Source organism: Tribolium madens, unplaced genomic scaffold (assembly GCF_015345945.1).
Source record: "Tribolium madens isolate multiple individuals breed KSU strain unplaced genomic scaffold, Tmad_KSU_1.1 Scaffold_97;HRSCAF=244;Tcas5.2_LG3a, whole genome shotgun sequence".
NCBI lineage: Eukaryota > Metazoa > Arthropoda > Insecta > Coleoptera > Tenebrionidae > Tribolium > Tribolium madens.
This window is the reverse complement of record NW_025401069.1, coordinates 11,657,688-11,669,857: the sequence shown is the minus strand read 5'-3', so window position 1 is coordinate 11,669,857 and position 12,170 is coordinate 11,657,688. Positions and strand designations below refer to the sequence as shown.

At 30.5% G+C, this 12,170-nt stretch overlaps 1 protein-coding gene across 1 annotated transcript in view; it reads right to left on the bottom strand.

Annotated features, from left to right (window-relative positions):
• LOC123014547 (GTP-binding protein Di-Ras1) overlaps positions 1–9,970 on the bottom strand; it is a 41,917-nt gene extending 31,947 nt beyond the window's left edge. The window contains exon 1 of the mRNA XM_044413717.1: positions 9,860–9,970. The gene's annotated coding sequence lies outside the window, so the exon portion shown is untranslated. The remainder of the gene's footprint in view (positions 1–9,859) is intronic.
• Positions 9,971–12,170: the final 2,200 nt, after the last annotated feature.

Here is a 12,170-nt window from a genome sequence, read left to right as displayed (position 1 = left end):
GTGCTCTATTTTTATTTTTAGAAATTTAAAAAGGTAATAAAATAATCAATTTTGAGACAAAAGTTTTCTATAAACATGTGTCAAAAAATTGTATTTAAAGGAGTAACACTCCCTAAAAGGGGTTTTAATGAGTTTTTACCCAATATTATAAAAATCATAAATAAAGTTATAAAATTTGGTGTAGAAATAATTAATTAAAGAAAACAGATTTTATTGCTTTTATTATTCTGTAGCTTTTAATTAATTTTAAATCTGTTTAGGGTCTGCAACATAAGTTTTAAATTGATTTTACTTAAAAACGGTAATTTGTGTTGAAATAACGCAAGAGACTTTTTTGTGGAAAAGGTTGAAAAATAATCGGAGGCCGTTGTTTTCACAATAATATGGAATTTAAGATTTTATTGCTAAAAGAGAAAAAAATCCAAATCTAAAATAGTTTGGGTATTTTTTACCTTATGATCTTTTCAGTTTGCGACACCCCCAATTAAAAATTTTCACATTTCATTTTTGAATTCGTTTAAGTGTATAAAGGTTATCAGATGTATCAAATTTTGCAATATTTTCTATAATGGTTTCTGAAATATTAGGTCAACCAAAAACGCACCCTTTTTAGGTGGTGTTTACGAGAAGAAAAATTTTATTATTTTTGATTTTACACCAAAACTGCAAAGAAAAACATTTTTTGATTCACCTGAAAAGAACAAAACTGTAATTAAAACTTAATTTTTCTGACTCTGAAAAAAAAGGTAATTTTGGACTTGTAATGTTTTTGGCTGTTTTAATTTTTTGACAACAATGTCAGTTTGACAAATAAGTTTACGCAAATTAAATAACAAAGACATTTCTAAAAACATAATTTTAATAAATGGAAACTCAAAGAAACAGCTTTAAGATAAAAAACGAAGTCATTTTTAACAAAAACCATCATTATTTAATTAATGAATTAATTGTCAAAGTCAAACAAATAAAACCGCCAATGTGATGGGACTTATAAAGCAGAGAAAAATTATTTCAAAATCAAGAGAAAAGTAAACTTTTTTTTCATTGAATCAGAATAACAAAATTTTAATTACAAATTTGCTAGTGAAGCAAAAAATGTTTGTTTTTTTGTAGTTTTAGCGTAAAATTAAAGATACCATTTTTTTCCTTTTGTAAACTCACATTTAAACCACATTTAAAATTTAATATAACCTGTTTAATTTGTAACAATAAAAACGGAAGACCCTGTATAATAGAAAAGGCTTTTATTTGTTTATAATTATAACTAAAAAACTGAAAATTTTTATATTCAGTGAACCATAAATTTTTTACCACACAAAGTACGAAATTTGTTTTTGATGTTAACCACGATTCTGGATTCTTCAAATAAGAAAAATTAAATGTTTATTTAAAAAAATTGGAAAATTACTCGTAATACTGACAACAAGTCAACACGACACTTGAAATTATTCGTACTTTGTTAACATTATCAAATGTTGTTTTAACCCAATCCTAAAATTAAAATTACACAAAAGTGAATGCTTTGAAATTTTCTAATTTTTTTAAAATATGTATTTAAGACTCAGTAAATTGTTTATTCAATGCGTTTCAAAGTCTGAAACTTGTATTTGATTTTGTTCAAAAAACATGTATTCATAAAAATCTGATGAGACAATTTCTAACCTTGCAAATATTTACAACTAGTAAGTTTCTGTCGGACACAATGTGACCGTACTTTGTATTCCAGTGTGATCTCCCGTTATTAATTTATTCAATTCCGAAATTTACCACAAATAAGTTGTGGCAGAGCTTTGATGTCTGGCTTTAATAAAGCATTCGATAGTGTTGTCCTCAAACCTCGCCCAAGCAAACTATGTCTATAATGAAGCAAATCCAGCGTCTAATTTATTTTGCCCGTATTGAGAATTTCATTATTGAATGATTTTCCGTGTAACGTATCTCCTAAACCGTGTCAAATTTCATCAATTCTGTCACTTCGTTAAACCTTGCTTTTTTCAATTCCAATTCCCTGTTCGATAATAACAACATTCATGGAGCACTTATTATGGTAAAACGATCCGTGGGCGTATCGATTAATCTCAGACATGCTATAAATTCACGCGACATGCATTACACTCCTCACAGAAGTAATAAGCGCCTCGAGGCGGCAATTTCATCACATAATGAAAAACGACACAAATTATGACTTTACATCTTTATTTATTAACTCTTAAAAAGCTAGATAACGAGCAAGGATAACCTGCACTCAATTATTTTTACATAAGGACTGCTTTCATCTCGCTTGGCACTTTTTTTTTACTTTAATCGAGTTGCGCCGCGACAAACAGGCAAATTTTTCCCCCGAAAACTTAAATTTAAAAGCACTGGATTTCTTTGTTACGTCTCGAACTAATCCGATTTCGCTTAACACAAAGACGGATTTTTTCGCCGTTTCTAAAGCATCAGATTTTGCTTCGGGAGTTATAAATCATGAGAAGTAGGTTGAGATGGGGTCACAGATATTACAAGTACAATGCACCCGAGAATCGATACACGCACAGTCTTCTTGACGCCGACGGTGTCTGTTGTAAAAGGACCCTTGGGACCCCCAAGGGTCACCCCAAATAGTGGTTACCACAACTTTGCAAGCCTTCCCTTCTCATGCCGGTAATAGCGTGTCAAGTGCAGTGAGAGAGGTTCAGAAAAAATCAATAAAAGCGGGAAAATTCGACTAATTTGGGATAAATACGCGAGAATTAGGGCCATACGAGGCGGTGGCAGACAATGTGGTTTTATTAAATGCAAATAAAAGAGGGTTGTCTAACGGGAAATTGAAAAGAGCAAGGAAAACTCGAGGAGTTGGCAGGAATTTTAAATGGGAGCGGTGAATTATTGGCGAGTAAATGACAGAAAAGACCAGGGAAAAGTGGAAAAAACGTGTTTCAATATACTGGAGATATAATGTGATGTTGAAACTACACTAGCCGCCAAAATTAACCGGAAAACTTAAATTTTTCATTTACAAGACAAAACTAGAAATGTTATTGAATTAGATTACAATATTCTGCAAAGTTTGTTCTTTAAGCCGAACAAAAATTCATCGAAATCCGACAAAGAATAACAAAAATATTGTAAGGTAAAAAATCGCAGAATTTTAGTTGTCCGGTGATAGTAAAAAAAATTTTCTAGCTTCATTATATGAAATATGTGTTAAAATAACAAAGAAACTGTTAAAAAAAGGAAAAAAAGTGTTAAAATTTGTCCTACTACCGGTACTATGTCAACATGAAATAAAGCTATTTGTTGTTTTGACAGTTTTGATAAAGACAAAAAAATTAGAGCTGGGGTTATTCTGATGATTTTAATGAGAAAGTTTAGTTTTTTTTTTATTTGATTTTGAATTAATTTTATTTCGAAACACTTCCAATAGTTCTTGTGATGATAATATAGTTTAAATAATTGTATTCTAGACATATTTCTATCAATGGAATACTTTTTAATATCGGTATTTACCCACCTCTAATCCATTATTGCCCTTGGTCTACAAGAAAAATGATTACACTTGTTTACAAATAATAATAACTTGTTTAATATACCTGTAATCAAATTATTATTTTTATGTTTATTTCCCTTTAATCGTGCAAAAATTACAGTTAATTTTCTTTTATCACGTCACAATTTTCTGTTACGAACGATAATATTTGCTTTCTGCAGGAATACCTCCGATTTAAAATTCAAGTTTTTGCTGAATTATTGCAAAATTATCACCAGATGGGTCTTTCCTTGACTCGAATTTGAACTTCTTTTCTAAAAACTTATTCAGCATAAGTGACAAACAAGGCTTGTGTTTTAAGGTTTCCGAAGATAGGAACAAAGGTTTTTGGGATGAGAGTATGTTAGGGAATTAGATTTGGTCTGTTATAAAGGTAAAAATAAGTATAGAGAACATAATAAACTAAGTTATTTTTAATTTGTTGTTTGTCGGTTCTTGTATTTTTGTTAATTATATATTTCTTAAATATGTGATGTGATGGTTTTTTTTTGAATATTTTTTTTTGAAGTCAGTACCTCACAATCTATAAGAAATTATAACTTTCAGCTAAGATATAAAAATCGTAACTAGTAAACTAGTGTTATTAACTACTAGGAGAAAAAACAACTTCACATCCTCTCGATAAACTAGATAACAGTACTTTTAAAACTAGTAGTAAAAAAGTTTATGGGGGTGGGGGTGGGGGTGATCTGTAATGAAAAAATAAATACATACAGGATGTGCCAGCACTTGCACCCCAGAGAAAAGTGGTAAAATAGCAGGAACATTAAAAAAATGTTAAAAAAAACTATCTATAAAAATCTGAAAGTTCAAAGAGTTTAAATTTTGTTCTTTAACTCTAGAAGAGGAAACAAGGAAGCTGTATTCTAAATTGTAACTCTGTTTAATGTTATTTGTGGCTTTTATTGTCAAAATTTTTGTACTTTTACTAAATAATAATAAAAAACATATTCAAAATCTTCAGTATCATTAAACAGTCATAAAAAAAATATCAAATTTTTTCCATGTTTCTGGTATCTTATATTACCTGAAATTTTTCTCTGGGGCGCGAATTCTGACTCACCCTGTATGTCGTTTTATATGGCTCTAAAAGTGTAAAGATTCTGTTCTGTTCATGTTGCAGTTTGGCCAATAATAAGCTGAGTATTAAAAAAATAGTATTAATTCTAATTAATTAAATTTAGTACTCAAATTAATTAATTATCCAGCATTATCCTAAACTTGAGAAACATTTTACTAAACTTTCAAATATTTTTAAAATTGTGTAATTCTTCCGAGAAGCGGAAGAAGCTGCCTAAACCTGCGAGTTTAGTAATAATAATCTCTAATTTTTGAAGTAAAGTACATACAAGTAAGATTTTTTTCTTGGATATGGTTTTTCAAATATTTATTTTTTTGTATATATTCTTTTTTTGAAAATATGCATACAGCGCTAAAAAATAATTTTAATTGTTTGAAGCTCTTTTGGTTTTACCACGTGTTCTCATATTAAAAAGTAAAAACGTTTGTTCGCAAAATGTTGTTTTTAGTTTAGATTAACAAAAAAGCCTAAAATTCTATACAAAACCAGTTTTTTTAAGTTTTTGCTGTTTTTATACTAATTTCGAACACTGTGCTGCGTTTTGGAGTTTCGCAAAAATTTAACCCTTACAAATTCATTTGTCCACTAGTTTCTCAAGTTGCTAAATGGTAGAATCCATAGCAGTTGTTTACTGAAAAACATCCTCCGGAAAAACAAGGTCACACTTGAGCAAGACTATTAGTTTTCCGGTATTGTTTCAAATCATCGAATGAAACAAGTGCTTGAAAAACAAGCTGGGCTGTTTAATATCATGAAACCTGAAGCGATACACGCTTGCACGAAAGCAGCTTACACCGAATGATATATTTCAGTTTCCTTTCAGACCCAACTAACTTGCGTGTGTTTAATCTGTTTAGATCCACGATGGTCAGCATACAGCCCGAATTTATCGCATTAATTTGCTCTCTTTCTATATTAAAATTTTATTTTTCAGCAGTCTTAATTAGGGAAAACCCGAAAGGACAATAACCGCTTTTACGACACTCACGACGAGCAAATGCCAAAAATGCGGACAAACGTGTCACATCTGGCACCGTTTTGGTCTTAATTGAAAAATATTTAATTTTTATTAAGGGAGAAATGGGGAAATGGCAACGTCTTGAGAGCCTCAACGGTTATGTTTACGGCCGGGATTTAATTATTAACATTCCAAAAGACAGCCGAATTGTCTTAAAATGGGAAAACTAAGAGAAATTTGCTTCTCACAAATCGCAAGGATATAATTTTTTTTTGAAACGTTTCAGCATTGATTTCCGCGTTACTGTCAGTCCTAAAAATGAACAAACACTTTGTGTTATTGATTGCTCGTGAAAATAACAGAAAAATGACTAGAGATTTCACTTATCGAAATCAGTTCAAAAGTGTTCACTCGATGGTAAACGCCTAATGGTTTCCATTTGACGAACCATTTGTATCCATCATTTTACCTCTTCAAAACCATTGTTTATTTCCATTGATGGTAACATAAAAATAGCCGTTGCGATAACCAATGGAAGGACTACAGTCGAATCGATAAGCGAAAGCCGCATAATGCGGATTTGGCATGACTTCTAATGGAAGCGATTCAACCACTTAAGAGGCAACGTTTTAGAGAGATTTTTTTCCAAAAAGGTGATTAAGAATTCATGAACACGCGTAACTGCGATTATTGATCAAAATTTGCTCGAATTCTGGGATTTTTGCTTTATGACCACCCAAAGTGTGGCTTACTTTAAATAATAAGAAAATAAGAGCGATATTTTACTACAGATAATATAAAAGAAGGGAAAGAAGTGGTATAAAGATGAGTATAAAAGTGTGATTCACGTCACAAGGTTTTTATTTATTAGTTTTGTTAGAGGAGTTTCGTGCGTACACATCTTATTACTTTATTCCCAAAAATATTAGATAATTTATCAAGCGTAATGCGACTTTCAAAGCGTATTATTTGGATTTTTAATCAAAAGTTTCGCTGTTTTTTTCTAAAAATTGAAGCATTAAATTTAATTCGAACAGTAAAACTGATTGCGCTCTAAATTTCATTATTAGTAATTTTGCTTTTGTTTTTAAACTTTGCTACCACCTGCGCAGGAGGTAATTAATAATACTTTAATTCCATTAAATCCATAATTTGAAAACAATTTTTTTAAATTGGTATTATTCTGTAACTGTATACAAGAAAACAACTTTTTGTGAGTCTACAATGAAAGATCAAACATTTATAAGCCAGTAATTTTTTACTCCAACTTTAAAAAAATTCGTTTTCAGGGTCTATAAAGTAAAAGAAACACCAGACAAAGGTTGATAACATTGAAATAAAAGCTTCAGATACTTTTATACATATAATCTCTTCAAAGCTTTAATATGTTTCGTAAAACGCAATAAAACTACTAAATCCGAATTCAAAGTGAGATAAATTCGCCCTGAAATGTAAAGTTTCACATTTTACCAAAATTTTTGTTTACGTTCGATTAAATTTTGTTGCGTCAGTGTTATAGCTTCCTTCTTTTCAAGCCAAAAATTCCAATTAACTTACGACGCAATTATAATTACCACTGTATCGAGCGAAATTTGATCACGCCTCACTTAATCTCGCAAATTGATAAATTCCAACAATCGGATCTTCATCAGCTAATTGTCTCTAATTGTAATTAGATATGTCGAGGGTCGCTTTCAAGACATATCCGCTTTTGTACGCCATTTACTATTCCAACTTACAAAGCAAATTTATGGCGAGAACTAATTAATTCAATTGCAAAAAATAAGAAATACATTTAAATTAAAAAACATTATTTTCTCGAGGAAGTGCCAAAAATTAATAGCAGAACAACCACTAAAATAGGGAGCAAAAATTATCTGAATTTGTTTAAATAAGTAATAGACTTAAATCTTCTGACCTTAATTCAAAGATTTAAAAAATGTGGGCCTTAAAAAATATACTTCTATTTTTTATTTTTGAAATACAAGGTGTCTCAGCGAATTGAAAAAGTTCATTAGTGATATTTAAATAGTAAAATTTAAAAAAAATGTATAGGACATTGATAAATATACTAATCTAGTGCATTACCTAAAATTATTTTCAACCATATAGCACGTCCCAAAATTAAGTTACGATACAAACTTGTGTTTTTTAATGAAACTTAGTACGAGTATTTTTCTTGGCATTTTTGGATGTAATCTTTTAAAACAATCTTTTTACGCTAAACTTTTATTAGTCGATTTTGCTTAGTTTTAGAAACATTTTTTTTTACGGAAACATGCACTTTTTAAAAATTTATTACACAAAAACTAAGACAGCTAGAACAAATGTTTTCTTACTTCTGCAAAGAAGAAAGTACAGAATTTAAAGCTGTAGCAATTTTTTAGTGTTTTGCATTTGTAAAGATTAATAAATTAAGAAGTTTTTTAAAAAAAAATTAAATGGAACACTCTATTTTTTATTTTTGCATCTCAGATTGATAAATTGTCTATCTAAAAAATAAACCTTTAATGTCTAGAATTGATAAATGAAGAGATATTTAACATTCAATATTAATTGTAGCAACCATAGTTATTCCACCACGGATCACTTATCTGTTGATTTATCCAGAGATTGTAAAAGTCGTTAAAAATACTAAAATTCGAATTATTTTATTGTAAAAATAAAGAATAATAGATTCAGTTTAACACAAATGTGATTATTAAGTGATACTTCTTCCATCTCTTGTGCAACTGTGCACTTTTTGGCTACTGAAACAATAGTAATTATTTTTTTTTAATTTTTAACGTTAAATATCTTTTTAGTTATTGATTATAAACACATAAAAATAATAATTTTAGAAAGACAATTTAATAACCTTTTAAATGCAAAAACAATAAATAGGTGTTCTATTTAATTTTTTTAAGTTATTAAACTTTTAACATACGCCTTTATTTTGTTATCTTTGCAAATGCAACACACTAAAAAGCTTCTACCTTCTTCTTTGCGGTAGTAAAAAAAATTGTTCTAGCTGTTTTAGTTTTTGTGTAATAAATTTTTCAAAAGTGCATGTTTTTGTCAAAAAAAAAACGTCTTATTTTTAATATTAAGCAAAATCAAGCAATAAAAGTTTAGCTTAAAAACATTGTCATAAAAATGTACAACCCAAAACGCTAAGAAACATATGGTGTTTCAATTTAAAAAACACAAGTTTATATTGTAACTTATTTTTGAAACACGCTGTATAGTTAAAAATAATTTTAGGCGATTTTTTTTTCAATTTTACCACATAAAGATCAGTAGTGGACTTTTTCAACTCGCTAGGACACTGTATATTTTATAATTATTTTGAAAAAAAATCTTTAATTAAAAGAGCTTTTTTTTGCAATGACTACAGCTAATAACGTTTCAGCCAATGTTTTTCGAGAATTGAAAAATGATTAAAAAAAATAACATTCTTTTGGCAGTTTTTTAATTTGAATAAATTCAGAATTTATAAGGTATTTGTACAAAATTTATGACTATAAATTTGTTTTTAAATTTTTTTTTTTCAAAAACAATTTTTTTAATTACAATTAGCGCTTCCGCCATTACTCCCTCATCCGCCATTTTTCCAAATTGGCGCTAATTAGGGCGTGCAAAAAGCCCGTAGGCGTTGTACTTTTGTCGAGTCTGGCTTATAGCTTATTGTTTCAGAAAACAATTTCATGAATTCCCGTATTAACTGAAAACGTGTAATTCGGATTATGCGCCGTGGTAATTGCTCTTTTCTATAATCCTGTAGGATTTGCGGATTGTTAAGGTTTTAATCTGTGGCTTTGTTGAAAATCCAATCGAAAGAATTTATTCGCACAAATCGAAATTTATAGAGCCATCAGTTCGAATTTCCATCATGTCAACTGGAAGAAAACGCATTTACATAATGAAATGAATTTATTTTCATTCGTCGATCCGTGAAAACTCCACCAGTGTAAGAATCAGCGTACAAACTTTCAACTTAATTGACATTTTTCCCTGTTTTAACCACCTTAAAAACTCTCATAAAACTTGCATTAGTGTCTCTTTTGGGACGTATTATACGTAAACTGATACAAGAATAATTTTTCTCGGAAACTTTCCAAAGTGAAAGTTTTCCACTATCTCCTAAACCAAGTTAAATATTTCATCGTTATTTCGAGTGAGCGTTTTGTCAACACTTATTTAATGTCTTTGACATTTACATTTCACCCACTGAAGATGCGTTAAAACTTGGCACCTGTTGGTGACAAGTCGATTTATTCAGCGCCAAAAAACGATTTAAAAAACGTACCTTTGATGGTCTCGAGGCAATCACTGCCAAAAAGCAACCCACAAAGCCGGCGAGTCGCAAAAATGCACTTTCAAGCTCCGTGAGCCAATATCACAGCGCTGCAAAAGTACAACTGAAAGGAAAGCGTGCTGAAACGGCTGTACGAGGGTGTACGAAGCGCCGCGACGCGTCCGGAGCGTCGCTGAAAACTTGCCCAATTAGAGCAAAAACTATCACAAGTATGTTACCAAAGCCGGACAAAACTTGCGAAAAGTTTTTCAGTAACTCGATAAATAATTGAAAACGACTGAATTCGCTTCAATAATTCCGATGGCTGGAAATTATTTTAATCTGGGTGTGCAGTACGATGAGTGCAAGCTTCAAACTTTGCATTCAATTATTCAAAAGTTAAAGCCAATGAAGCTTCAAAAAACTGCTCTAAACTATTATAATGAAATAACAGCTAGTTAGAACAAAGAAAAAAATATTTAACATTGATTTTTGACAAATTGACCTTTCTTCACCCTGAATACTAAATAATTTTACATTTCAACTAAAATATCCAGGGCATGTTTACCTTAAGGCAATTTTATTTCAACGAATCCAGAAAAGTACACTGTATTTTTCTTTTAATAAATTTAATTTAAAATTTATCTAAGATGAAATGAAATAAAATTTAATTATTGTAAAATTTCAGAAAAAATACAAGTTTTGCTCAATTCTAATTTACACAACTCTCCTCTGCTAAAGCCTTCGGGGTCTAGGATTTAAAATTTATTACAATACGGTAGAAATTTATTCAAAATTCTAACTTGCATTAAATTTAAAATTTTGCATATAAAATTTTGGTGCAAAATAAGCACCCACATTCAAATCCCTTTACAATTTATTTAAAACGTAAAATCTGTAGTATAAAATTCGAAATCAGTAAAGTGAAATGTCCTGAAAGCAGGAAACGTATGATTTAATAATCAGTAGCGTTATAATTTTTTAACTTGAAACTTGAGTAAACAAGAAACAATCTGCTTCATTAAACGAAAAAATAGCTCAAACTGTCTTTTTGCGTCCAATAATAAGATTAAAGACGCAGTCTCAAAGGGTTTGAAGATGCATATTTTTGCCCGCATCATCGATTTATTTACTAATCGGGGCCCTTGAAGGGCCTTAACGCGGGCTCGCACCACTGGGGCGTCATTAACTCTCCTCGACTAAGCAGCTAGTCAGCAAAATCCTCCAAAGGGTGGATTCATATTAGCATGTTTCGAATCCGCCCTTGACCTTAAACCCAGAACCGGCCCTTGGAAACGTGGCGAAAATCGTCCGGAAAATGTCAGAATTCCGGTTTGTTTCAACTTGAATATCACCAACAATGAACAGGTGAATGATCAAACACTCCAGGGTCGGACTCGCTCATCCGGAACCGGCTGTAATAAAGAGCCGGAGTTTCATCACATATCTATTAATTACACACGAGTTGCAACGAACGAAATATTCGGCGGCTTTTCTGTCTGGTTACAGCTGATAGCGTTCCTGCGAACGAACACATGTTTGCGAAAATAAAATAATCGAACGGGAGATAACAGGAGGCCAAGGTGAAAATCAAAGAGAGGAAACCGTTTTAAATGCAAAATTTACCAATGAGTTAAATTGAAAAAAAGACTTGGAGCGTCTAGACTTGTTTAATGCCTTGTTAAGCGGGAAATGATGGACTTGTTTATTGCCTCGAATTACGACCAGCAACGCGAAATTAAAACTTTTTGAGAAACATGTTGGCGTTTTTATGCTTTCAGGCATTATTATAAAAAATTAAAATCCAACCAAAAGTCACAATTTTCGTGTTGAATTATTTTGCGCCAGAGTTTACGCGAAAAACTAAACCTGTACTCCCTCAAATAACAAGCCTTGACACATATTTTCTATTATATTTTGTTTACAAAAATATTATGTTTGACCAAGTTTTGTAGTGATTTTAAAGCAAACACAAAATAAAAAGTTCTTTCTTTTGTAAAAGGTGACAAGAAAATTCTTATAACAATACAAAAAGTAAACAAAAACACATACATTTATATTACAATTTCATTATTTTACTTATTATTAAAAGTTGAGTACCACCTATGTTTTTGTTGTCGTAAAACGAGTTTGATTAAAATTTTATGAAACAAAATTTTAGTGAAAAGGTCAAGAATCCTACTATAATAAGCATTTTAGTTATTAAATACAAGCTGTTTCGGTTGAACTTCACATTAGAAGTATTGGGAGTTTTAAGAGTGATTTTTATCTAAATTTTTGATTATAGCCATAATCGTTTAGATCTCGCTCAATGAAAACATTT